A 26,572-nucleotide genomic window follows, 5' to 3' on the forward strand; every position below is an offset into this window, starting at 1 on the left:
ACATTATTATTATTATTATTTTTCATATCAACTGGTTCCAGAAAGTTAAACAGATTTATAATAAAAAAAAAATGGTGCAGCTCAGTACCGGAACCCACCGGCCATAATAGTATCAAAATAGAATAAAGTATAATCACCCCTCAAAGATTTCACCTACAAAGGTGCATAATGATACTTCAAGAATTCCAAAAAAAGTGTTTTGTATTTATATATTTATTTTACATAAAATAACAATATAAAATATCCTGGCACTAAATATAGGAATATACCACCACTGGGTCCTAGTCGGGATATTCACACAATATGTGCAAATTAGAACATTAATAATAATGATAAAAAATACAAAAATAGCATTGATCCAATATTCCGGCAACCTAATGGTTCAGCAACTGACAGTTCAGTGTACCTGCAAACAACAGGTGGTATGTCCAAAAGAAATTTACTATAGATGTATACGTGGTCCGGTCTCAGCTGAAGTCAAAAGACTGCTGTAATTCCAATATATAACAAAATGTCAGTCTGTGTATCAAACTGTCACTGATTTTGACAAATGTATCACTGACGTAATGTTGCGGTCTCACCAAGTCCTGGGACTGCCAGATGAATGCTGCGGTGATGGTTTGCTGTAATAGTGCGGGCAGCGATGTTAGGGCTGTTACTATTTCAGGGGTGCGCTTGGCGTAGCGCGTTTATGTACCAGCCGTACTCCCCCTCTGCGGTGAACAAGCAGGTACAGTGTTGGTATATCGTGGCGTCCCTCGTGGTGGATGAAATCCTGGCGGGGATAGTTCGCTTTCAGCAGGTCAGTGAGGCAGTTCAAAGACTCGGACCGGACCAATGGTACAAGAGACAGGTATCCAAGCTGATTTGTCTGAACCAGCAAATACCGCTGTGCCGTATTCACATTAGGTATAAATCCAAGTGATGCTATAGTGCCTTATAAGATTTTAATCTCTGCCAGGATTTCATCCACCACGAGGGACGCCAAGATATACCAACACTGTACCTGCTTGTTCACTGCAGAGGGGGAGTCGGACTGTCAGAATCCCACACGATCTGAAACTTATCCTCTATCTTTAAGATAGGGGATACGTTTTCTTATACTGGAGTACTCCTTTAAAGGGGTACTCCAGTGGTTAATTTTTTTGACTATATGGCATCTTCTTTGTAAGTTTTGTTTTTTTTGCAATATACATGTGTTATGTGTTTTGGCAGCATGTATGTGTTTTTCTTACCTGTTTGTTGGGCAGGAAGCTCTGTAGTTCAGTGCGTTTTCTTTTACTGTTGTCCACAGTTCTGAGCCTGTTGTGGACAAGATGTCACAGCTTTTTTTTTTTTTTATCCCTCTCTGCATCTGAAGGGGAGGATGAGAAGGGGCACGGGCTGGGGATGTATGGACTGCAGGGGAATAAATCTCATACTGGGAATGATCTCTATGGGGGAGATTTATCAAAACCTGTGCAGAGGAAAACCTGCCCAGTTGCCCATAGCAACCAATCAGATTGCTACTTTCATTTTTCACAGGCCTTCATAGAAATGAAAGCAGCAAGCTGATTGGTTGCTATGGGCAACTGGGCAAGTTTTCCTCTGCACAGTTTTTGATAAATCTGCCCCTATATGTGAAGGGGGAGGTGGGGACGCCTGAATGACACATGCTGGGAGTTGTAGTCCCTGTTGTGTGTGTGTATGCTAGTGTTTACAAACCAGTGTGCCTCCAGCTGTTGCAAAACTATAACTCCCAGCATGCCCTGATAGACTTTGGGCATGCTGGGAGTTGTAGATTTGCAACTGGTTGGAAAACACTGTTCTAGCCTATTCAGCATATACATCATGTTACACCAGTGTTTCCCAACCAGTGTGCCTCCAGCTGTTGCAAAACTACCACTCCTAGCATGCCCAAAGGCTGTCAGGGCATGCTGGTAGTAGTAGTTTTGCAACACCTGGAGGCACACTGGTTGGGAAACACTGGTGTATGCCCTACAGAGGTGTGGTGAACTACAAACCCCAGGAGACTACAGAGGCAGCATGCTGGTGTTATACCACAGACTGAAGACTCCTGAATGACACATGCTGGGAGTTGTAGTCCCTTTTGTGTGTGTATGACAGTGTATCCCAACCAGGGCTTATTATATTAGTGTGCTGTGTATAAGGGGGCCGACCCGGGAAAATAGTAGGGTGGGTAAAGGGCGGAACAAACAAACAAAAAAAAGGAGCCACCCCAAACCAGCAAGGCATGTGGCATGCTGGGATTTGTAGTTTTCAGCACAGCAAGAAACAGGAAATAGAAGCAAAGATAGGAAAATAAAGTGGGGGATAAAAAGACAACAAAGAACGGAAATAGAGTAGGCTAAACAACAAGAATAGAAATGAAACAAAACAAACAGGGTAAGTCAAAAACGGAAAAACACGTTGACCACCGGAGTACCCCTTTAAGCTAATTTCTCTCCATTTCATATCCAATCTCCTCCATTTTATGTTCAGTCAATGAACATGAAATAGGGGGAGTTGGCTATATGAAATAGGGGGATTAGGCATTAAATAGAGGGGATTTCACCATTTGTTTATTATATCCCAATCACATATCGAAATCACAATATTTACCCCCATAATCACAATCGCACATTTTCCCCATATCATGCAGCCCTAGTGTAAACTATCCTTATCTATTACATGGCTGCATTCATTAGTATGCTACCTGCTAATGTAGGATGAACTGTATACTGAATATCTTTTGCAGGCTATAGAATTGCTTGTCTGCAGGATATTATTACATAAACAGGAAGTAGTGCGTGGGGTTAAAACGTTACCTGGGCACAGTGCAGTATATTCACATCACCCACAATGTTAATAGAAGGGATTTCACTAATAACATTGCTCCTATTCCAGCAAATTGCCAATATCGTGTAAACAAGCTCCAAAGGTGGACTCCGCTTTTATACTTTCTGCTTATAAGTTAGAAGAAGTTACAACAATATAACAGTTTGCTTTATTTTACACGTACACAGCTCCCATGTATTCCACAGCACTTAATCAGCGGAACGAGAAAAGGTTAACAATTAATTATCAATGGAAATCAAATTTATCAACCCATGGAGGTCTGGATATGGAGTCACACAAAAAAATCAAAGTGGAAAACCACACTACAGGCTGATCCAACTTTGATGTAATGTCCTTAAAACAAGTCACAATGAGGCTCAGTAGTGTGTGTGGCCTCCACGTGCCCGTATGACCTCCCTACAATGCCTGGGCATGCTCCTGATGAGGTGGCAGATGGTCTCCTGAGGGATGTCCTCCCAAACTTGGATTAAAGCATCCGCCAATGCCTGGACAGTCTGCGGTTGGTGGATGGACTGAGACATGATGTCCCAGTTGTGCTCAATCGGATTCAGGTCAGGGGAACGAGTGGGCCAGTCCATAGCATCAATGCCTTCCTTTAGCAGGAACTGCTGACACACTCCAGCCACATGAGGTCTAGCATTGTCTTGCATTAGGAGGAACCCAGGGCCAACTGCACCAGCATATGGTCTCACAAGGGGTCTGAGGATCTCATCTCTGTACCTAATGGCAGTCAGGCTACCTCTGGCAAGCACATGGAGGGCTGTGCGGCCCCCCAAAGAAATGCCCTCCCACACCATTACTGACCCACCGCCAATCTGGTCATGTTGGATGATGTTGCTGGCAGCAGAACGTTCTCCACGGCGTCTCCAGACTCTGTCACGTCTCTCACATGTGCTCAGTGTGAACCTGCTTTCATCTGTGAAGAGCAAAGGGCACCAGTGGCAAATTTGCCAATCTGGGTGTTCTCTGGCAAATGCCAAACAGGACTGTAAGCACAACTACCACCTGTGGATGTCGGGCCCTCATACCACCCTCATTGAGTCTGTTTCTTACCGTTTGAGTGAACACATGCACCTTTGTGGCCTGCTGGAGGTCATTTTGCAGGGCTCTGGCAATGCTCCTCCTTTCCTCCTTCCACAAAGGCAGAGGTAGCGGTTCTGCTGCTGGGTTGTTGCCCTCCTACGGCCTCCTCCACGACTCCTGATGTCCTGGCCTGTCTCCTGGTAGTGCCTACATGCTCTGGACACTACGCTGACAGACACAGCAAACCTTCTTTCCACAGCTCGCATTGATGTGCCATCCTGGATGAGCTGCACTACCTAAGCCACTTGTGTGGGTTGTAGACTCTGTCTCATGCTACCACTAAAGTGAAAGCACCGCCAGCATTCAAAAGTGACCAACACATCAGCCAGGAAGCATAGGAACTGAGAAGTGGTCTGTGGGCAACACCTGCAGAACCACTCCTTTATTGGGGTGTCTTGCTAATTGCCTATAATTTCCACCTGTTGTCTGTTCCATTTGCACAACAGCATGTGAAATGTATTGCCAATCAGTGTTGCTTCCTGAGTGGACAGTGTGATTTCACAGAAGTGTCATTGACTTGGAGTTACAATGGGGGAGATTTCCTAATCTAGTCTATTCTGGGTATGCTTATAGACCAGCGTATGTGGTAGTCTCCTGTCTATTGTCACGATGCCGGCTGGCAGGTAGTGGATCCTCTGTGCCAGAGAGGGATTGGCGTGGACCGTGCTAGAGGATCGGTTCTAAGTCACTACTGGTATTCACCAGAGCCCGCCGCAAAGCGGGATGGTCTTGCTGCGGCGGTAGTGACCAGGTCGTATCCCCTAGCAACGGCTCAACCTCTCTGGCTGCTGAAGATAGGCGCGGTACAAGGGAGTAGACAGAAGCAAGGTCGGACGTAGCAGAAGGTCGGGGCAGGCAGCAAGGATCGTAGTCAGGGGCAACGGCAGGAGGTCTGGAACACAGGCTAGGAACACACAAGGAAACGCTTTCACTGGCACTAAGGCAACAAGATCCGGCGAGGGAGTGAAGGGGAAGTGAGGTGATATAGGGAAGTGCACAGGTGTAAACACTAATTGGAACCACTGCGCCAATCAGCGGCGCAGTGGCCCTTTAAATCGCAGAGACCCGGCGCGCGCGCGCCCTAGGGAGCGGGGCCGCGCGCGCCGGGACAGAACTGACGGAGAGCGAGTCAGGTACGGGAGCCGGGGTGCGCATCGCGAGCGGGCGCTACCCGCATCGCGAATCGCATCCCGGCCAGAGGCGGTATCGCAGCGCCCCGGGTCCGTGGAACCGACCGGAGCGCTGCAGTGAGAGGAGTGTAGCGAGCGCTCCGGGGAGGAGCGGGGACCCGGAGCGCTCGGCGTAACAGTACCCCCCCCCTTGGGTCTCCCCCTCTTCTTGGAGCCTGAGAACCTGAGGACCAGACTTTTGTCCAGGATATTGTCCTCAGGTTCCCAGGACCTCTCTTCAGGACCACAACCCTCCCAATCCACTAAAAAGAAGGTTTTCCCTCTGACCTTTTTAGATGCCAAAATTTCCTTGACGGAGAAGATGTCCGAGGAGCCGGAGACAGGAGTGGGGGGAACAGATTTGGGAGAGAAACGGTTAATGATAAGTGGTTTAAGAAGAGAAACATGAAAGGCATTAGGAATACGAAGAGAAGGAGGAAGAAGAAGTTTGTAAGAGACAGGATTAATCTGGCGCAAAATCTTGAAAGGACCAAGATAGCGTGGTCCCAACTTATAGCTAGGGACACGGAAGCGGACATATTTGGCGGAGAGCCATACCTTGTCTCCAGGGGAAAAAATGGGAGGAGCTCTTCTTTTCTTATCCGCGAATCTCTTCATGCGTGAAGAAGCCTGTAAGAGAGAATTTTGGGTCTCTCTCCATATGATGGAAAGATCACGAGAAATTTCATCCACAGCGGGCAGACCAGAGGGCAAGGGGGTAGGGAGGGGGGGAAGAGGGTGACGGCCGTACACCACGAAAAACGGGGATTTGGAGGAAGATTCAGAGATTCTGAAATTATACGAGAATTCGGCCCAAGGTAGAAGATCTGCCCAGTCATCCTGGCGGGAGGAAACAAAATGTCGTAAATAGTCACCCAAGATCTGGTTAATTCTTTCTACTTGTCCATTGGATTGAGGATGGTATGCAGAAGAAAAATTTAATTTAATCTTGAGTTGTTTACAGAGAGCCCTCCAGAATTTAGACACAAATTGGACGCCTCTATCCGAGACGATCTGCGTAGGCAACCCGTGAAGACGAAAAATGTGTACAAAAAATTGTTTAGCCAACTGAGGCGCTGAAGGAAGACCAGGAAGAGGGATGAAATGTGCCATTTTGGAGAATCGATCAACGACCACCCAAATAACAGTGTTGCCATGGGATGGGGGTAAGTCAGTAATAAAATCCATACCAATCAGAGACCAAGGTTGTTCGGGAACAGGCAGAGGAAGAAGAAAACCAGCGGGCTTCTGGCGAGGAGTCTTATCCCGGGCACAGATAGTGCAGGCTCGCACAAAGTCCACCACATCAGTCTCTAGAGTCGGCCACCAATAGAAGCGAGAGATGAGTTGCACAGATTTCTTGATGCCCGCATGACCTGCGAGATGGGAGGAGTGACCCCATTTGAGGATTCCGAGGCGTTGGCGTGGAGAAACAAAGGTCTTTCCTGGAGGAGTTTGCCTGATGGAGGCTGGAGAAGTGGAAATCAGGCAGTCAGGAGGAATGATGTGTTGAGGGGAGAGTTCAATTTCAGAAGCATCTGAGGAACGAGAGAGAGCATCGGCCCTAATGTTCTTATCAGCAGGCCGAAAGTGAATTTCAAAATTAAATCGGGCAAAGAACAGAGACCACCTGGCCTGACGAGGATTCAGCCGTTGGGCAGACTCGAGGTATGAGAGGTTCTTGTGATCGGTGTAAATAATAACTGGAAATCTTGATCCCTCTAGCAGATGCCTCCATTCCTCAAGTGCTAATTTAATGGCTAGAAGCTCTCGATCCCCGATGGAGTAGTTCCTCTCCGCCGGAGAGAAGGTCCTAGAAAAAAACCCACAAGTAACAGCATGCCCGGAAGAGTTTTTTTGTAGAAGGACAGCTCCAGCTCCCACTGAGGAGGCATCAACCTCCAATAGGAAGGGTTTAGATGGGTCAGGTCTGGAGAGCACGGGAGCCGAAGAGAAGGCAGACTTGAGTCGTTTAAAGGCGTCTTCCGCTTGAGGAGGCCAAGACTTGGGATCGGCATTTTTTTTGGTTAAAGCCACAATAGGAGCCACAATGGTAGAAAAATGTGGAATAAATTGCCTGTAATAATTGGCGAACCCCAAAAAACGTTGGATGGCACGGAGTCCGGAGGGGCGTGGCCAATCTAAGACGGCAGAGAGTTTATCTGGATCCATTTGTAGTCCCTGGCCAGAGACCAAGTATCCTAGAAAAGGAAGAGATTGGCATTCAAACAGACATTTCTCAATTTTAGCATAGAGTTGATTGTCACGAAGTCTCTGAAGAACCATACGGACATGCTGGCGGTGTTCTTCTAGATTGGCCGAAAAAATTAGGATATCATCAAGATATACAACAACACAGGAGTATAACAGATCACGAAAAATTTCATTAACAAAGTCTTGGAAGACAGCAGGGGCGTTGCACAGGCCAAAGGGCATGACCAGATACTCAAAGTGTCCATCTCTGGTGTTAAATGCTGTTTTCCACTCATCCCCCTCTCTGATGCGGATGAGGTTATAGGCGCCTCTTAAGTCCAATTTAGTAAAGATGTGGGCACCTTGGAGGCGATCAAAGAGTTCAGAGATGAGGGGTAAGGGGTAGCGGTTCTTAACCGTGATTTTATTAAGTCCGCGGTAGTCAATGCAAGGACGTAGAGAGCCATCTTTTTTGGACACAAAGAAAAATCCGGCTCCGGCAGGAGAGGAGGATTTACGGATAAAGCCCTTTTTTAGATTCTCCTGGACGTATTCAGACATGGCAAGAGTCTCTGGGGCAGAGAGAGGATAAATTCTGCCCCGGGGTGGAGTAGTGCCCGGGAGGAGGTCGATAGGACAATCATAAGGCCTGTGAGGAGGTAGAGTCTCCGCTTGTTTTTTGCAGAAAACATCCGCGAAGTCCGTATAGGCCTTAGGGAGACCGGTTACTGGAGGAAGCAGAGAGTTACGGCAAGGGTTACTGGGAACCGGTTTTAGACAGTCCTTGGAACAAGAGGGCCCCCAACTCTTGATCTCCCCAGTGGACCAATCCAGGGTTGGGGAATGAAGTTGAAGCCAGGGAAGTCCAAGGAGAATTTCCGAGGTGCAATTGGGGAGGACCAAAAGTTCAATCCTCTCGTGATGAGATCCGATGCTCATTAGAAGGGGCTCCGTGCGGAAACGTATGGAACAGTCCAATCTTTCATTGTTTATACAATTGATGTAAAGGGGTCTGGTGAGACTGGTCACTGGGATGTTGAACCTGTTGACGAGAGAGGCCAAAATAAAATTTCCTGCAGATCCAGAGTCCAAGAAGGCCACAGAAGAGAAGGAGAAGGCAGAGGCAGACATCTGCACAGGCACAGTAAGACGTGGAGAAGCAGAGTGGACATCAAGGATTGTCTCACCTTTGTGCGGAGTCAGGGTACGTCTTTCCAGGCGGGGAGGGCGGATAGGACAATCCCTCAGGAAGTGTTCGGTACTAGCACAGTACAGGCAGAGGTTCTCCATGCGGCGTCGTGTCCTCTCTTGAGATGTCAGGCGAGACCGGTCGACCTGCATAGCCTCCACGGCGGGAGACACAGGAACAGATTGCAGGGAACCAGAGGAGAGAGGAGCCGAGGAGAAGAAACGCCTCGTGCGAACAGAGTCCATATCTTGGCGGAGCTCCTGACGCCTTTCGGAAAAACGCATGTCAATGCGAGTGGCTAGGTGAATAAGTTCATGAAGATTAGCAGGCATTTCTCGTGCGGCCAGAACATCTTTAATGTTGCTGGATAGGCCTTTTTTAAAGGTCGCGCAGAGGGCCTCATTGTTCCAGGATAATTCAGAAGCAAGAGTACGGAATTGCACGGCATACTCGCCAACGGAAGAATTACCCTGGACCAGGTTCAACAGGGCAGTCTCAGCAGAAGAGGCTCGGGCAGGTTCCTCAAAGACACTTCGAATTTCCGAGAAGAAGGAGTGTACAGAGGCAGTGACGGGGTCATTGCGGTCCCAGAGCGGTGTGGCCCAAGCCAGGGCTTTTCCAGACAGCAGGCTGACTACGAAAGCCACCTTAGACCTTTCAGTGGGGAACTGGTCCGACATCATCTCCAAGTGTAATGAACATTGGGAAAGGAAGCCACGGCAAAACTTAGAGTCCCCATCAAATTTATCCGGCAAGGATAGTCGTAGTCCAGAAGCGGCCACTCGCTGCGGGGGAGGTACAGGAGCTGGCGGAGGAGATGGTTGCTGGAGCTGTGGTAGTAACTGTTGTAGCATAACAGTCAGTTGAGACAGCTGTTGGCCTTGTTGCGCAATCTGTTGTGACTGCTGGGCGACCACCGTGGTGAGGTCAGCGACAACTGGCAGAGGAACTTCAGCGGGATCCATGGCCGGATCTACTGTCACGATGCCGGCTGGCAGGTAGTGGATCCTCTGTGCCAGAGAGGGATTGGCGTGGACCGTGCTAGAGGATCGGTTCTAAGTCACTACTGGTATTCACCAGAGCCCGCCGCAAAGCGGGATGGTCTTGCTGCGGCGGTAGTGACCAGGTCGTATCCCCTAGCAACGGCTCAACCTCTCTGGCTGCTGAAGATAGGCGCGGTACAAGGGAGTAGACAGAAGCAAGGTCGGACGTAGCAGAAGGTCGGGGCAGGCAGCAAGGATCGTAGTCAGGGGCAACGGCAGGAGGTCTGGAACACAGGCTAGGAACACACAAGGAAACGCTTTCACTGGCACTAAGGCAACAAGATCCGGCGAGGGAGTGAAGGGGAAGTGAGGTGATATAGGGAAGTGCACAGGTGTAAACACTAATTGGAACCACTGCGCCAATCAGCGGCGCAGTGGCCCTTTAAATCGCAGAGACCCGGCGCGCGCGCGCCCTAGGGAGCGGGGCCGCGCGCGCCGGGACAGAACTGACGGAGAGCGAGTCAGGTACGGGAGCCGGGGTGCGCATCGCGAGCGGGCGCTACCCGCATCGCGAATCGCATCCCGGCCAGAGGCGGTATCGCAGCGCCCCGGGTCCGTGGAACCGACCGGAGCGCTGCAGTGAGAGGAGTGTAGCGAGCGCTCCGGGGAGGAGCGGGGACCCGGAGCGCTCGGCGTAACATCTATTGTGCTCCTAATTTATCAAAGGTCTCACAGCCCTTGATAAATTCTGTGCTCAGACTTCAGGGTCTACAGCTTAAACTGCATTTAGACCTGCTCCAACATGGTCTGACATTTCAGCGTATTTTGGGCAGATGCAACTTGTCGCACAAAAGTGGCACTTGATAAATTCAGCACCAATGCATTTTCCAATGCATTTCCATGTAAAATAGACTTGCATGCATCATGTTCTAAAAATCCTCTAGAGCAAAAGTCGCAGAAAAGTCACACGTATTTAGACTGCGACTTTCTGTGCGACAAATTTAGACAGGAAAAAACTGTTTAAATCCATTGAGAAATCTCCCCCATTGTGTTGTTTAAGTGTTCCATTTTTTTTTTTTTTTTTTTTTTGAGCAGTGTAAATTGAGATGAGTTTTACCTTTTGTAATACATTTTTGAATGGTTTTATCCTAGAATTGGAATCTCGCGAGAGTTTCTTGTTTATGTAATGTGGTGTTGGGATATGTGCACTATGCTTGAGAAAGGGGGCGTTGCCCTTGAAACGTTGCAGACTTCTCTATCAGACCTTCAGTGAATGGAGACGGCTGGAAAAGAGAGTGCTGGTGCAGGAGCACATGGATTCCAAAGAAGCCTATAATGTCTCCCTATAACATCTTGCGGACTGTGTGACTCCCTTGTGTGATTATTGAATGGTTGATTCTTGTATTTTTGACAAATCTTATATAAAGAAAGAAGATTTATTGCATCTAAATTAGTGTATGTGCCTATTTCTTTGACTGGTATTAAACTGGGAATATAGAGCACCCAGTCACTACACTATCACTTAAATACCATTGATCCCATATTGTTTACTGAACCCATGGTAACTTACATCCTATTTAAAAACTGTGCTAGTGGATTTTGTGAGCTTTTTAACACTAAAGTTGTAAATGGTATCCCTTTTTGTTGGTGGATGCTTGCAGGTGTTAAAATGCAAATGGAGGTACAGTGATCCCTCAACTTACAATGGCCTCAACATACAATAGTTTCAACATACAATGGTCTTTTCTGGACCATCGTAACTTGAAACCAGACTCAACATACAATGTACAGACAGTCCAGATCTGTGAAACGTGTCAATGGCCGGAAGAACCTACCAATCAGGATGGGCATTCACTGGTAAAACACCTGTATTACTGAAGTGTATGCACTGACTGGTGTCTGGTAGCGCCCCCTACAGTACAGGGAGATATTACATGTTCTGTACACTTTACCTGTACCAGGGTTACCTGCTCCTTTGGACACCAGGTGAGGGCGACTCCATTACTTTTTTACTTACAGGACCCTGAAGAAGCTCCTCTCCTCTATATAGACCAGTGTTTCCCAAGCAGCGAGCCTCCAGCTGTTGCAAAACTACAACTCCCAGCATGCCCGGACAGCCTTTGGCTGTCCGGGCATGCTGGGAGTTGTAGTTTTGCAACAGCTGGAGGCTCCCTGCTTGGGAAACACTGACATAGACAGTGATTTACAGTTCCCAGCAGATCTTTATTACTTTTATATATAAGGATTTGCTTTATCTATATTAGTTATCTACTTATTTTTCTTTAATCCTCACTTTTTTTCCTATTTTTGGATGACATTTTGGTGCCTTTAGAACCAATTACCAGGTTTCCATAGAGTTCTGGTCTCAACATACAATGGTTTCAACATACAATGGTCATCCTGGAACCAATTAATATTGTAACTTGAGGGAGGGACCACTGTATTGGAAAACGCAATGGCTTTTTCCAAACGTGTCAAAAATTCTCCTTTTTGGAAGTTACTACAGGATTGGTGTCCAATTCAGGTAGCCAGGCTAAGGACTGTCTAATAAAATAGTCAGCCATGGCTAAATAGCCTAAACTGAGAAAGTTTCCCAATCCCGACCATTGCTGCAGGGTAGCCCTGGCCTAAAAGTATGGCACTAGGCATTAAAAAGTACCTGTCATGATGTCCAGCAGCAGTCTCATTGCCAAGAGCTGGGCCAAGATGATGCAACGAGGAGACGTATGTCTGGAATTTCCATAGACATCTCCGGATCCCATCTTAGTGCAAGTCATGGCTATGAGGCTGCTCTGGAGTTGTAATCTTATCCTGGACATCATGGTAGGTACTTTTTAACCCCTTAAGGACGCAGCCCTTTTTCACCTTAAGGACTGAGCCCTTTTTCGCAATTCTGACCACCGTCACTTTACGAATTAATAACGCAAAAACGCTTTTACCGAATATTCTGATTCTGAGCTTGTTTTTTCGTGACATATTCTACTTTATTTTGGTGGTAAATTTTCGGCGTTAATTACATCTTTTTTTGGTGAAAATCCCCAAATTTCTCTACTTTTATTTTTCTTCACAAATACAATATGTCCACTTTATGTTGGCATCATAAAATGGACATATTTTTGCTTTTTCAAAAAATTAGAGGGCTTCAAAGTAGAGCAGCAATTTTCAAAAATGTCATGAAAATTGCTAAATCTGAAGGGACAGATGTTACAGAACTACAACTCCCAGCATGCCTAGGCAGTCAAGGCATGCTGAGAGTTGTAGTTTGGCAACATCTGGAGGGCTACCGTTTGGGCACCGCTGTAACAGTGGTCTCCCAACTGTGACCCTCCAGATATTGCAAAACTACCACTCCCAGCATGCCCAGACAGCCTTTGGTTGTCTGGGCATGCTGGGAGTTGCAGTTTGGCCTTCCTAGTGGTTGCCACAGTAAAGATCGATTTACGTTCACTTTCAATTCCCCCCCCCCCCCTCCTCCACCGTCGATTCCCTACCTGAGCAAGGATCCAGCAGGCTCCAGCGAAGATCCCAGTCCCCAGGCATCTTCTCCTGCAGGTACGGCCTCCATCTTCTTCCCAGATCCCCTCTACATCCAGGGGCGGGAAGAACGGGGGGTTGCAACCCCCTGTCCTGCGCTGCCATTGGTCAGAACTCCGTTCTGAGTAATGGCAGGGGATAGGAGGAGATCGCAGCTCTGCGACCTCACTCCTATCCCTTAGGCTGATCGGGGCTGTTGCTGATAACTCTGATTAGCCCTATTTTCCGGGTGATTGGGTCACCAGAGACCCGATCAGCCCGGAATTGGAGAAAATCGCATGTCTGAATTGACATGCGATTTTCTCCGATCCTCCACATGGGGGGGTCTCAGGACCCCACTGGGTGATGTGCTGGGGTGCCTGCTGAATGATTTCAGCAGGCATCCGGCTCCTGTCCCCAACCGGCTAGCGGTGGGGACCGGATTTCCCACGGGCGTATGGATACGCCCTCGGTCCTTAAGGACTCGGAATGCAGGGCGTATCCATACGCCCTGTGTCCTGAAGAGGTTAAGCACTGGCCTCATTGTTTGTAAATTTATGACGTGAGGTATCAATGGGTTAAATTAATTTTATATTTCTAGTCTATAGAAGAGATTCCTTACATTGATGAAGTCTTCACTATATGTAGAATATTCCAGATATTTTCTCATATTCTTTAAATAATATGTATACAACAGGGCCTACATGAATTGTAAATTATTTTCATTCGGACTCTATACATACTAAGAAGAAATCTACATAAAGTGAAGTGTATTTGCAGGCCCTTTTGTGGGTCCTTTCAACTACAGTTTTAAAATATTCAAAATTATAAGCAAAAGTGTATAAATCCTCCCTTAACTCTCCATATCGCCTGTATTTGCAGTCTTACAATCCACTACTTTTCTGTCTCTTTCCCACTTTTTGCCTTGAGCATGAGCCATTAATCACCTTTTTCCAAGAGTCAAAGAAGCCTCCATAGTCTGGAGCCCTGGGCATTCTACTGACACTCAGCAGTAATGATCACTCACTAAGCATCCATTATAAAAAATTCATGTCACTTGGACATATTAAGGGTGAAAAATGGAATTCTGTGTATTAAGATAATAAATTGGTGTATTTGTATTCTGCATTCCAAGCTTTACTTCTTCTTGGCCTGTCGACTCATGTAGTCTCATCACCAAGGTACACCAAAGAGCATTAGATGGATGTGAGGAGGAATTTTGTTTGGATTTGGTCAGTTTTGGCACAAATCATTTTGTGTGTTTCAGTCTTTGTATTCTGTTGTAAAGAACCCTTGTCCTAATAAACCCATCACAAACACTGAAAGAAATCTGTCAGGGCATTTATGCTGCCCAAATCACAGACAGTATTAAAGGGGTTATCCACCATAAGGTGATTTTAGTATGTACCTGGCAGACAGTAATAGACATGCTTAGGAAGGATCTGCGCTTGTCTTGGGGCTAAATGGCGATATTGTGAGATTACCATAACACTGTGGCTAGCTTTCTGTGAACTGGTATTTCCAGTTTGAGTTTTCTTTTTTGCCTACAAATCCCACAATTCCATTTTCCTCCCTCCCACACATCAGCCACCCCACCCATTGAAACATAAATGTGCTGCTTCCATCAAAAGACCTGTGGTTTTCAATCAGGGTGCCTACAGCTGTTGCATTAGTTGCAGACTGATCTCTCTCCCACCAAGCGATCACTCCACCCATTGAAGCAGACAGGCTCCCTGTCATCAGCTGACTAGTGAGTCAGGTCTCAGCCGCATTGCAACCTGGGAAAAATCTGAGACAACAGTCATTTTGTATGCTGTTAAAAATAAATATTGGAGTGAAAATCACAGAAGGATTGTGGGAAAACCGTCACACACAGGTACAGATACTATATTATGGACTACACTAACTTTACAGCCCCTGTAGCATAAAAAAAATCCTGGAATACCCCTTTAAATCCCAACAGGCTCCCTTGTTACTAATAACTGACAGAAACATGACTCTAGCTAAGCTAAGTTCTATCACAAATATCCCAAAAATTGCTAAAAACATCTTTATTAGGTAACAAAATTACAAAAAGTCAGAGTACTCCAATGGGTCAATCCCCAAACATTAATCCCAGGGATTAATGTTTGGGGATTGACCCATTGGAGTATTCTGATATTGGAGACTCTTTAACATGAATGGTTTGTTGTTCTCCCTTGTTACTAGCACATATGGGTTACTACAGCGTTTCAGAGCAAAATATAGTTTAAAACAGTGGAATAAAGAAGAGAAAAAATCCAGCAACTCACCGTAAACAGCATTCAGTGAATATCAGCCACCATGGATAACTGGGATCTTGCAGGAAGCTTAGACGCTACAAACCGGTATGTTTCGTGCAACCAGCACTTCTTCCGGCCCCATTTGGGGTCGGAAGAAGTGCTGGTTGCACAAAACATTCCAGTTTGTAGCCTCTGAACTTCCCGCAAGATCCCGGACATCCATGGCGGCTGTTATTCACTGAATGCTGTTTACGGTGAGTTGCTGGATTTTCTCTCTTTTTTTCTCTTCATTATTCCAGTATGTACTCCATGGATATCCCTGCACTACCGCCTATTTGAGTTGTCCTATTTTTGAACCGTTGTGACTTTTGTTTTTTCATATATCCTATTGTATGCTTTGGGTGTTTTGGTTTGGTGCCTCCAGCTGTTGCTCTCTTCATTATTAGTATAGTTTAAAACAGAGCCGCAGCACCGAGGTTGTCTAAGAGGCGGACCCCCGGCAGCTCCCTACCTGGACAGACTTGAATGACAGGCCTCTCCCTTGACACAAATACTGCAGTAAATTTTATGAATGCAACGACCAAAGTCAATAACATTGCAGGACTTAGGGGTGTAGGCCACATATGGTTGCGCAGAATACATCAGTTAGCCCTACTAGATATTGTTTGTCATTGTTATAAGATTACTGTAAACCACCTGTATTATGTGTCAAAATATGTACTGGTCATGCTCACAATCTCATCTGACCTTTCTCTGTCAGGGTAGAGTCACACGTAACCGATATGCAGCATATTTTACTCTGCGGATCCGCCGGTGACGTGACTTCAGGAATCTAGTAACCATGCAGAAGAGAAGTTAGGCTGGGTTCACATAGATCAGTCGTCCGGCACAGTTTCCCTCGGGCGTGCACCGGAGTGAAACTGATGCTAGAACTGATCCCATTCATTTGAATGGGACAGTTCACAATCATCCAGCGTATCAATTTTGACGCAGGATGGTTGGACATGCCGGAGGGCACCGGACTGGGGAACGCAGCTTGCGTTCCCCTGTCCATTGCCCAGGAACAATGGACGCCGCATGCCATACAACTGATGACAAGTTGTCATCAGTTGTGGCATCAGTTGCGTCGAGATTTAGGCTGAGTTCACCTATGCCGGATGCCGGACATAGGTGAACCCAGCCTTACTTGTCAAATCTTCTCTGTGCAGTTATATGCTAAAGCCCCTAATTAAGTCATCGATTATGCCAGTGAGCACAACACTTTCTTAGTCTCAGATATAAGGTATATGTAGTCCTAGGGACTAAAAAGATAGCATAGGACCTGGGAGGATTTATGGTAGTACAGTTTGTACTACCTTGGGCCTTAGTCATTAGTATCATGGATAACAGTATGCTCAGAGTCACCATATCTCACCAGATTATCGTACTGGACAAGAATTAAAGAATTTATTTGCCATTATTGGAATAGTAGTTCCTTAGAAGTAGATACAGATACAATAATGTGGTTGAGAATCACTGTAGTGTATGATAAGCTAAGAAAGGTCACAAGCTACAAATGTAATATTTCAAGGGTATGTGAAGGGCCAATATCTTTATTGCTCTATCACAGCTATTATCAGAAATGAAGCCAAATGTTTTCAATTTAAAATGTCCTACTTCTTCATGGATATACTGTAGCTCCTGTGCAGATCTATTGTCTTCTTGGTTATAATGTAAAATAACAATCCTCTATATGTGTTTCCAGGAAAGGTGGTTACAACCACAGCTACCACTACTATAGCTTCTCTACTGTAGGACACTGCTGAAACCGTATCTCTACAGAATAGGACGTTTCAGACCTAGACCTAGTGGCCAGAAAAAAAGCTGCAAGACTTCAGGATTATTTAATGATTTAATAGCAAAATGTTATAAGCATCGCCAAAAATGTTTAACATAAACACTTTTTTTTTTTTAAACAAAAGGTATTTTCTGATGACACATTCCTTTTAAAGGGGTACTACATCTTATCAGCCTTCAGACCCCCTCCCATAGACAAGAATGGAGGGGACGTGGTGTGACATCAGGGGACGTGGTGTGACGTCACGAATACAGAAGCTCCAAGCTTTTGTGTTCAGACGCTGCAATGCCGGCAGGGAGATTGCGGGGGGTCCCAGCGGCCGGACTCCCCGCAATCAGATATCTTATGCCCTATCCTTTGTATAGGGGATAAGATGTATAGGGGCAAAGTACCCCTTTAACCTCTTAAGGACGTACGGCGTTCCTGTACGCCCTACGCCCGGTCCGGGTATTTAAATTGGGGTCATGCCATGACCCCACATCATACCGGGTCGGTCCCGGCTTCTATTGATAGCCGGGACCCTGGGCTAATAGTGTGCGGCGGCGATCAAAGTCTAAAATGAAAATGAAAGCTTCCCGGCAGCTCAGTCAGGCGATCAGCTAGGACGCGAGTGGAGACCCCCTTACCTTGCTCCGTTGCGTCAGATCGGCATTTGATTGCTCCAAGCCTGAGCTACAGGCTTGAGCAATCAACCGCCTATAATGCTGATCCATGCAAAGCTATGGCTTTGCAGGGATCAGTGTAAAAGATCAGTGTGTGCAGTGTTATAGCCCCCTATGGGAGCTATAACACTGCAAAAAAAGAGTGTAAAAAAAAGTTAATAAGGTCATTTAACCCCTTCCCTAATAAAAGTTTGAATCACCTTTTCCCATTAAAAAAAAAAAACAGTATAAATAAAAATAAACATATGTGGTATCGCCGCATGTGGAAATGTCCGAATTATAAAAATATATCGTTAATTAAACTGCACAGTCAATGGCGTATGCGCAAAAAATTCCAAAGTCCAAAATAGCGTATTTTTGGTCACTTTTTATATCATGAAAAAATGACTAAAAAGCGATAAAGTCTGATCAATACAAAAATTGTACCGATAAAAACTTCACATTACGGCACAAAAAATTAGCCCTCATACTGGCCCGTACGCAGAAAGATAAAAAAGTTATAGGGGTCAGAAGAGGACATTTTTAACGTATAAAGTTTCCTGCATGTAGTTATGATTTTTTCAGAAGTACGACAACATCAAACCTATATAAGTAGGGTATCATTTTAACCGTATGGACCTACAGAATAAAGATAAGGTGTCATTTTTACCGAAAAATGTACTGCGTAAAAACGGAAGCCCCCAAAATTTACAAAATTAAATTTTTTCTTCAATTTTGTTGCACAATGAATTTTTTTTTCCGTTTCGTCATGGATTTTTTGGTAAAATGTCTAATGTCCCTGCAAAGTAGAATTAGTGGTGCAAAAAATAAGCCATAATATGGAATTTTATGTGCAAAATTGAAAGTGTTATGATTTTTAGAACGTGATGAGGAAAAAATGAAAATGCAAAAACGGAAAAACCCTGCGTCCTTAAAGGAGTACTCCGGTGGTCAACGTGTTTTTCCATTTTTGACTTACCCTATTTGTTTTGTTTAATTTCTATTTTTGTTGTTTAGCCTACTCTATTTCCATTCTTTGTTGTCTTTATATCCCCCACTTTGTTTTCCTATCTTTGCTTCTGTTTCCTGTTTCTTGCTGTGCTCAAAACTACAAATCCCAGCATGCCAGCATGGGTTTGGGGCGGCTCCTTTTTTTTTTTTTTCCTGCCCTTTACCCACCCTACTATTTTCCCATGTTGGCCCCCCTTATACACAGCACACTAATATAATCAGCCCTGGTTGGGATACACTGGCATACACACACAAATGGGACTACAACTCCCAGCATATGTCATTCAGGAGTCTTCAGTCTGTGGTATAACACCAGCATGCTGCCTCTGTAGTCTCCTGGGGGTTGTAGTTCACCACACCTCTATAGGGCATACACCAGTGTTTCCCAACCAGGGTGCCTCCAGGTGATGCAAAACTACTACTACCAGCATGCCCGTACAGCCAAAATCTGTCCAGACATGCTGGGAGTTGTAGTTTTGATACAGCTGAAGACACCCTGGTTGGGAAATAATGCACTTTGTTTTTTACTGAATAGGCTAGGCCAGTGTTTCCCAATCACTGTGCCTCCAGCTGTTGCAAATCTACAACACCCAGCATGCCCAAAGTCTGTCCAGGCATGCTGGGAGTTGTAGTTTTGCAACAGCTGGAGGCACACTGGTTTGTAAACACTAGCATACACACACACATAACAGGGACTACAACTCCCAGCATGTGTCATTCAGGAGTCCCCCCCCCCCTTCACACATAGAAGTCATCCCCAGTCGGAGATTTATTCCCCTGCAGTCTATACATCCCCAGCCCGTGCACTTTGTTATCCTCCCCTTCAGATAACACTCTTATATTCTTTGTCTTCTTTCAGTGCAGACCTGCATCATCAGAAGACAGAGCAGGGGGAGGGGAGATGAGGAGCTGTGTACGTCCTCTCTCTCCCCCTGCTCTGGCTTCTTTCTCTCATGCACACCTGCATCCTCTGGGAGGGGGTAATGAGGGGGCGTGGCTTCTTTCTCTCATGTAGTTCTGAAAGAACAGAGAAAAAAAAGCCCTGACATGTTGTCCACAGCCTAATCCTAACATGGCCGACTTTGTGGACAACAGTAAGAGATCCAACACAGTACTACAGAACTTCCTGGCCTACAAACAGGAAAGAAAAAAAGACACATGTAGTGGTCAGAGGAGTAGGGGACCGCAGTGCAGGATTCAAGTACGGTACAGCAGACAATGAGGATGAAGCAAAAACTGGTTTTATTAACCAACAGAGTATAATGGCCGGAGAATGATGTTAACAGAAATAACAGTTTACATAGGTTTACAGCAAAGTTAACTGTAACGTGATACATAAAATGGTGCTCCCGCCAACGCACACACAGAAATACAGGCTACTCAGCTATATAGTCCTATCTGATTCCCGCTAACCGGGACACGTTGCTACAACGTACTGTCTAAGGGAACCTGCTCTATGCCCTATCACAGATCAGCACCGGTGCACACTCACAGTTCTGTAGGCCACAGGTTCTTTATCTCAGTCTCTGTGATGGTGGTTGCAGTCAGGTCTCTGGGTCTCTCCCTTGCTGTCTACAGCTGCAGTTTATGCACTGGTCTGGGTTTCTTTGCAGGTTGCTTATCTTGTTCTGTCACTTGGAGGTCACTGCAGCCTGGTCCCTTGCTCCGTAACTTGCTTGAGATGTTCTCTGGTTCTCAGCTGCAGCCTGTAGCATCACAGTTCAGCTCTGTCTCCTCTGGCAGGATACTGTTGCTCTGTCCCTGGATCACACAGTCTATATGCCCTTTCAAGGCCACTTTATCCAGACTCTTTCCTCAGCTCTGCACAGCCATAGAGAGCCGAACACCACACAGTCCCAGGGACTTCCTGCTCCTCCTCCTCTCTAGAAAGATCTCCTCTCTTAAAGCAACAACAACTGTGTCTTATTCTCACTTACAACAACAGTGACATCTTGTGGCTGAAAGATGCATGACAGTCTGTGGGACTTTCTCAATAGAAGCACAGTGTAATGGAGTTTAGTCATTCAAGGGGCTGACCCCCTACACACATGCTACACAAACATATAATACATGTCAATTGCAAAAAACATGAACATTAAAAGAAGATGCAGTATATCCAAAAATCTTAACCACCGGAGTACCCCTTTAAATATTATCCTCTCTTTTAAAGTGGTATTCCAACGTCTAGAAACATATCCCCTGTCCACAAGATATATCCCTGGAGGTCCTATACACAAGGGATGGACCACATGCAAACCCACCACTCCATGCAGCAGGGAAAGTGGGGGCCTTGTTCTGGAGATCATAGGGGTCTTATAGGTCAGACCCCCTGCAATCAGTCACTTATTTCCTATCCTGTGGATAGGGGATATGTTTTTAAGTGCTGGAATACCCATTTAAAGCGCAACTGTCATGAGGTTGTAGCCCCCCAGACTACTACAGTGTTGTTACAGATGTCCATAAGGTGAGTGTAACCATACTTTTATCTCTTTTCCTCCTTCTTTTATAACTTATAAAACACATTTATCCAGCGGTCAGGCACAGTCGGATAGGCGTGGCTTGGGGTTTGCAAAGCCCCGCCGCCGCCACGTCTATCCTCTCCTTTCAGCGCTGGGATCGCTGTGCAGTAAGACACAGCGCATGCGCCCCTTTTGACATGTGCGCGCCACCGCCCTGCATTGACAGAGCGAGCGCTCGCTCCCGCTGCCTATGCACTCAATGCGCAGGTGCAGTACTAGAGGAAAGGAGGGGCGCATGTGCTGCATCTTACTACACATCGGTCCCGGCGCTGAAAGGAGAGGATAGGCGTGGAAACCCAAGCCACACCTACCTGACTGTGCCTGACCGCTGGATAAATGTATTTTATAAGTTATAAAAGAAGGAGGAAAAGCGATAAAGTTAGGTACATTTGTAACAACATTGTAGTAGTCTGGGGGGGGGGAGGGCTAAAAGCTCATGACAGTTGCGCTTTAATGACAGGAAATTGAGTTTATTACTGGTAAATACTGTAGTTATCTTGTAAACAATTATATTATGGGCATTTCACTACTGTCTTGGTAATACTTGAGATGCTGGAATTAGCAGACTTCCACAATAAATAGGTTCAGAGCAAAAGAGAAATATATCTACAATACTGGAGACAAACAGCAAATCACTAGTAAAGAGAACCGCATTAGTGGATCATAGGTGTCACACATGTTTACAAGCCTATAAATAAGACACATCTCAAGTCATCTGCTGCTGTAGGCCACAATTCCGATTTTTGTAAACATAACTGATCCCCTGGGAAACTCACATATCTGTAGCACACACCCTGTGATTACTCCCATTGCTATTGGACAGTCTAAACTAGGGGTCTCAAACTGGTGGCCCTCCAGATGTTGCAAAACTTCAATTCCCAGCGTGCCCAGACAGCCAATGGCTTTCGGACATTTCCAGGCATGCTTAGGGTTTCCACCTTTCTTGCAAAAAAATAAAAAATACCGGCCATGCTAATTTGCATCATTAATTATATATGCGTAACATCACAGGACACACACATGCGCGGAAATGTGTCCTATTCTGACCCCTATAACTTTTTTATTGCTCCTCATACGGGCCTATATGAGGATCATTTTTTGCTCCCCGATCTGTAGTTTTTCACAGTACCATTTTTGTTTTGATGTGACTTTTTGATCTCCTTTTTTTTTTTTTTAAATTAAATTCAGGATTTGCAGTTAGTTACTAACTACAATTCCCAGCATGCCCTGATGCAGCCTGTGGTTCAGCAGCAGCCCCAAACATAAACTGCAACTCCCAGCATGTTGGACTATATGGTAGTATACAGAACAGGTCAGTGTTTTCCAACTAGGGGTGTCTCCAGCTGTTGCAAAACTACAACTCCTAGCATGTTGGACTATATAGCAGTATATAGTATAGGTCAGTCTTTCACAAACAGCCAACAGCTGTTGGCTGTCCGGGCATGCTGGGAGTTGTAGTTTTGCAACAGCTGGAGGTGCTCTGGTTGGGAAACACTGGTATAGTGTATGGTGCAACATTCCGGGAGTTGGAGGATTGGTTGGATAAATACCATTGCATTGCTGGTATTTTAAATATAAAAATACCATCAGGGTGGCCAAAATACCGACTGTGCCGTTAAAATACTGGCCAGGTGGCAACCCTAGGCATGCTGGGAGTTGAAGTTTTGCAACATCTGGAGGGCCACCAGTTTGAGACCCCTGGTCTAAACGCTCTGTATTTCAGAATGCAATTTCTGAGGCAAAAAAAATAATCTGTGGTCTCCAACTGTAGAAATAATATAGATACCATTGGTGAGAGGTGCGGTATTTGCTTAGAGAGAGCTATCCGGACCTACAAAACAGGCAGAGTGCCCACGTATAGCTGCGTAGAGAGAGACCACTAAGCTGACAAGTTGCTGGTGAGTTGAGGAGACAGTGTGGCAAAACAATGTGGGCTGCAGCAGATTGTTGAGGTGCTGAGAGGACTTTCCTGCTGGGTTTTTACCTTAGGCAAGGAATTGTGTACATCCAAGGAAAGGGGTCTATCTAAACCAAGATCCAATACCAAAACTCAGTCTAAACTGCTGGCGTCCCGCAGTTGCAAGAGACAGAATGTTGTAGATGAAGGCAAGGGCTGAAGTGATTTTAGGGTGCGTTCACACGCTAGTAACTAGCAGCGGGTTTTCCGCTGCGGGAAAGCCACTGCGAGTTACGCTACCCTTCATTTGAATGAGTCCACGGACAGTCCGCAAATCCGACACTATTGTGGACTGACTGTGGACCGATTTAAATCAATGGTAGCGTAACTCGCAACGGGGTTCCCGCAGCGGGAAACCTTCTGCTAGTAATAGCATGTGAACGCACCCTTAGGCTAAGTTTCCACAAGTTTTTTTTTTTCTGGCAGTTTTTGGAATACTGCCCCTGCAGTTTTTGAGCCATAGCCAGAAGTGTATTAAAAAGGAATAGGACATATAATGGAAGGACTTACACTTCTCCTCCCTTATGGATCCACTTCTGACTTTGGCTCAAAAACTGCAGTGGCAGTATTCCAAAAACTGACAGAAAAAAAGTGGAAACTTAGCCTAAGAGTAGTCTTTCCAGTGGCTTATAAAAGCCTTGGTCTGCAGGGACCATGTTTCTTTCCATACATTGGGGACCTACTTCCCAATCCTTATACCAAATTAAATAAATTAAAAAAATATACTAGGCCTTTTAAGGGTCAAGTGAGGCTAGCCACTGCTTTATTTATTTAACAATTCAAACTATTCCATGAGCTTTTTTGTAATATTAATGCTTGGCTTTTACTTCCATCTTCGAATTCTCTCACCTGGTGCCCAAATACTGAACCATGATGGAGGTAGCGAGCATTTGTGACATCTAGAGAATACTAAACAAAAGAGCCAACAAAACTCAAGCAGCATCCATGTCCCGAAACCTTTAAATCAAGAGATGGTAGGCACGCATCCTTTTTCCAATCAGGTAGAAGGTCAACAAATATTTTCCACTATGGGAGCTACTTCATATAACGCTTGTGCATCTTTTCTGATAACTCTTTGCCTTGAGATATTTCCCTGTTAAAATTTTGGATACTGGGTTTAAAGAGGTATTCTGGAGAAAGCTAAAAGAAAATAGCCTTTGAGCGGTGGTAAACATATAAAAGCCTATACTTATCCCGCACACTCTACCACTGCTGTCATGCTCTGGGGAAGCCAGTCTGGGGCTTTAGGTAAAAAAAAAACTTTTAACCATTTATATTAATGATGATATATGCCCCTACATTGCCCAGTCAGTGCTCACTGTGTCATAAAGTGTAGAGATAAGGTGTAGAAAAAGTGGAACCCTGTTGTTTAGTTATTCATACATGTCCAGTAGGAATAACAGAGGAACCCTCACGATCTCCCTGCTGCACCTGGCATTCGTTTGGAGCAGTGGTCTCATCCGGCACAGAGCGAAGTTCACTCTGTGCATCGGATGTCTGGGGTTCCGCAGCCAAGATTGAGGGGATCCCCAGCAGCGGGAACCCCACAATCAGACATCTTATCCCCTATCCTTCGAATAGGGGATAAGATGTCTAGGGGCAGAGTACCCCTTTAAGGCAACTGTAAATTTCAAATTAGCAAAATCCATGTCATTTGCTAAATCTTATGATTCTCATTGGACAAGAACAAATATTTGAAAAAATTGGAATTCTCCTAAGGATCCCATTTTAAAATGGTTGGAAAAATCGTAGTGGTTTACCATACAGTATGGATGATTTACACGCTAAATGGTTCCCTTCACTGACCCATGGGAGAAGTTATGGCCACACGGCCTCTACAAGAATGGCATTATTAGAGGCAAGCAAACTCTATTGTCTGCTATGGCACTGAATGTTACCAGGATAGCTGACCTTTTGCTCCTCTCTCTGAAGAGCAGTGTATATAGATATAGATACTGTATACAGATATTCAGCATGCTTATGTGGCTGGAGTAATACAGCATGCAGTAGTTTCAGGTACATTGACTGCATATGTGTATTTGTCTAATTAAAAATATATATATTATGACAAGAGATGAGCAAATGTAAGCTGACAAACTCAAATTCGTTACAAATTTCAGGAAATATTCGATTTGCAACCAATGCAAATATCGCCGCGATTCGCATGAATCACTTCATTAAACTCCATTTACTGCGGTGCCTTTACAGGGTATGTAAAATGGCAGATCCACATGTCAGTACATGGGGCAAGGAACGCTGGGAAGACGGGAAGGGAAGTAGGAGGGATGACCCTGAATCACATGCAGGATGCAGCCTATCAGCAGCCAGTCACCCCTGTGATGTCACAGTCCTATAAAATTGGCGGCCATAATTCCAGCTTCTCACTTCATTACAATACACTGCAGAAGGATCATAGGACGCAGAGCCTGTGTGTGTGTGTGTTAAAGCAGAGAAAAGCGCAGTCTAGCAGCGATTAACATCCTCCTAGTCATATCAAAGTTCTTGTGGACGGAGAGCATTGTTTTTTTCACTGAAAAGGATTTTTACTGCAGCTGCAGGCATTAACCTCCCAGTCACTTTCTTTGGCATAGTATTACAGAGAGGGGCAGATAGATGTGTGTTGCCTCATACATTTCAACAAGCTGCATCAACTTCATAAACCTTAGCAGAGGAGGCTGGAATAATTTTTCAGCGCAATTCAGTGTCTTTGTTCCACAAAAAATCATCTGCTGGTTATACTAGTCTGTAGATGGTATAATACACAGCAGTCCATTCCTAATAGTCTTTGACAGAGTGCAATTTTGTGTTTAGTACACAGCCTTTTTTGGCTGCAGCACTGTTGTGTACTGCTGTTTTTTTTTTTTTTTACAAAAATACGTTTTTTTAAGGGTACAGTAGCGCATTTTCTGCCCTCATAGGTGCATACCGCATATGTACATCTAAGAAGTATACTATTTTGTACCTGTTAATCTGTCAAGGGCCTACATACTGTGAAAGGACAGACAAAAGTAATCACCAGCTGGAGTTTTACAAAAATACTGAGTTTTTAGGTGTACTGTAGCGCATTTTTTCTGCCTTCATCAGTGCATACCGCATACGTACATCTAAGTAGTGTACCTTTTTGTACCTGTTAATCTGTCAAGAGCCTAGATACTGTGAAAGGCCAGCCAAAAGTGAACACCTACTGCTGTTCTAGACAAATACTGTTTTAAGCATAGTGAAGAGTATTGTACTCCCCTCATATTCGCACTAAGTATGTCCGGCAGAGAAGTGCCAGGACATGCACAGAGGAGTGGCAGAGGCCTAAATCCTTCAGGCAGAGGTCGCAGCAGACTAAGGGCGAGTGGCAGCAGGAGTCGCAGCGAGAGGGCCGAGCTC

Source organism: Hyla sarda, chromosome 10 (assembly GCF_029499605.1).
Source record: "Hyla sarda isolate aHylSar1 chromosome 10, aHylSar1.hap1, whole genome shotgun sequence".
In the NCBI taxonomy this organism is placed as follows: domain Eukaryota; kingdom Metazoa; phylum Chordata; class Amphibia; order Anura; family Hylidae; genus Hyla; species Hyla sarda.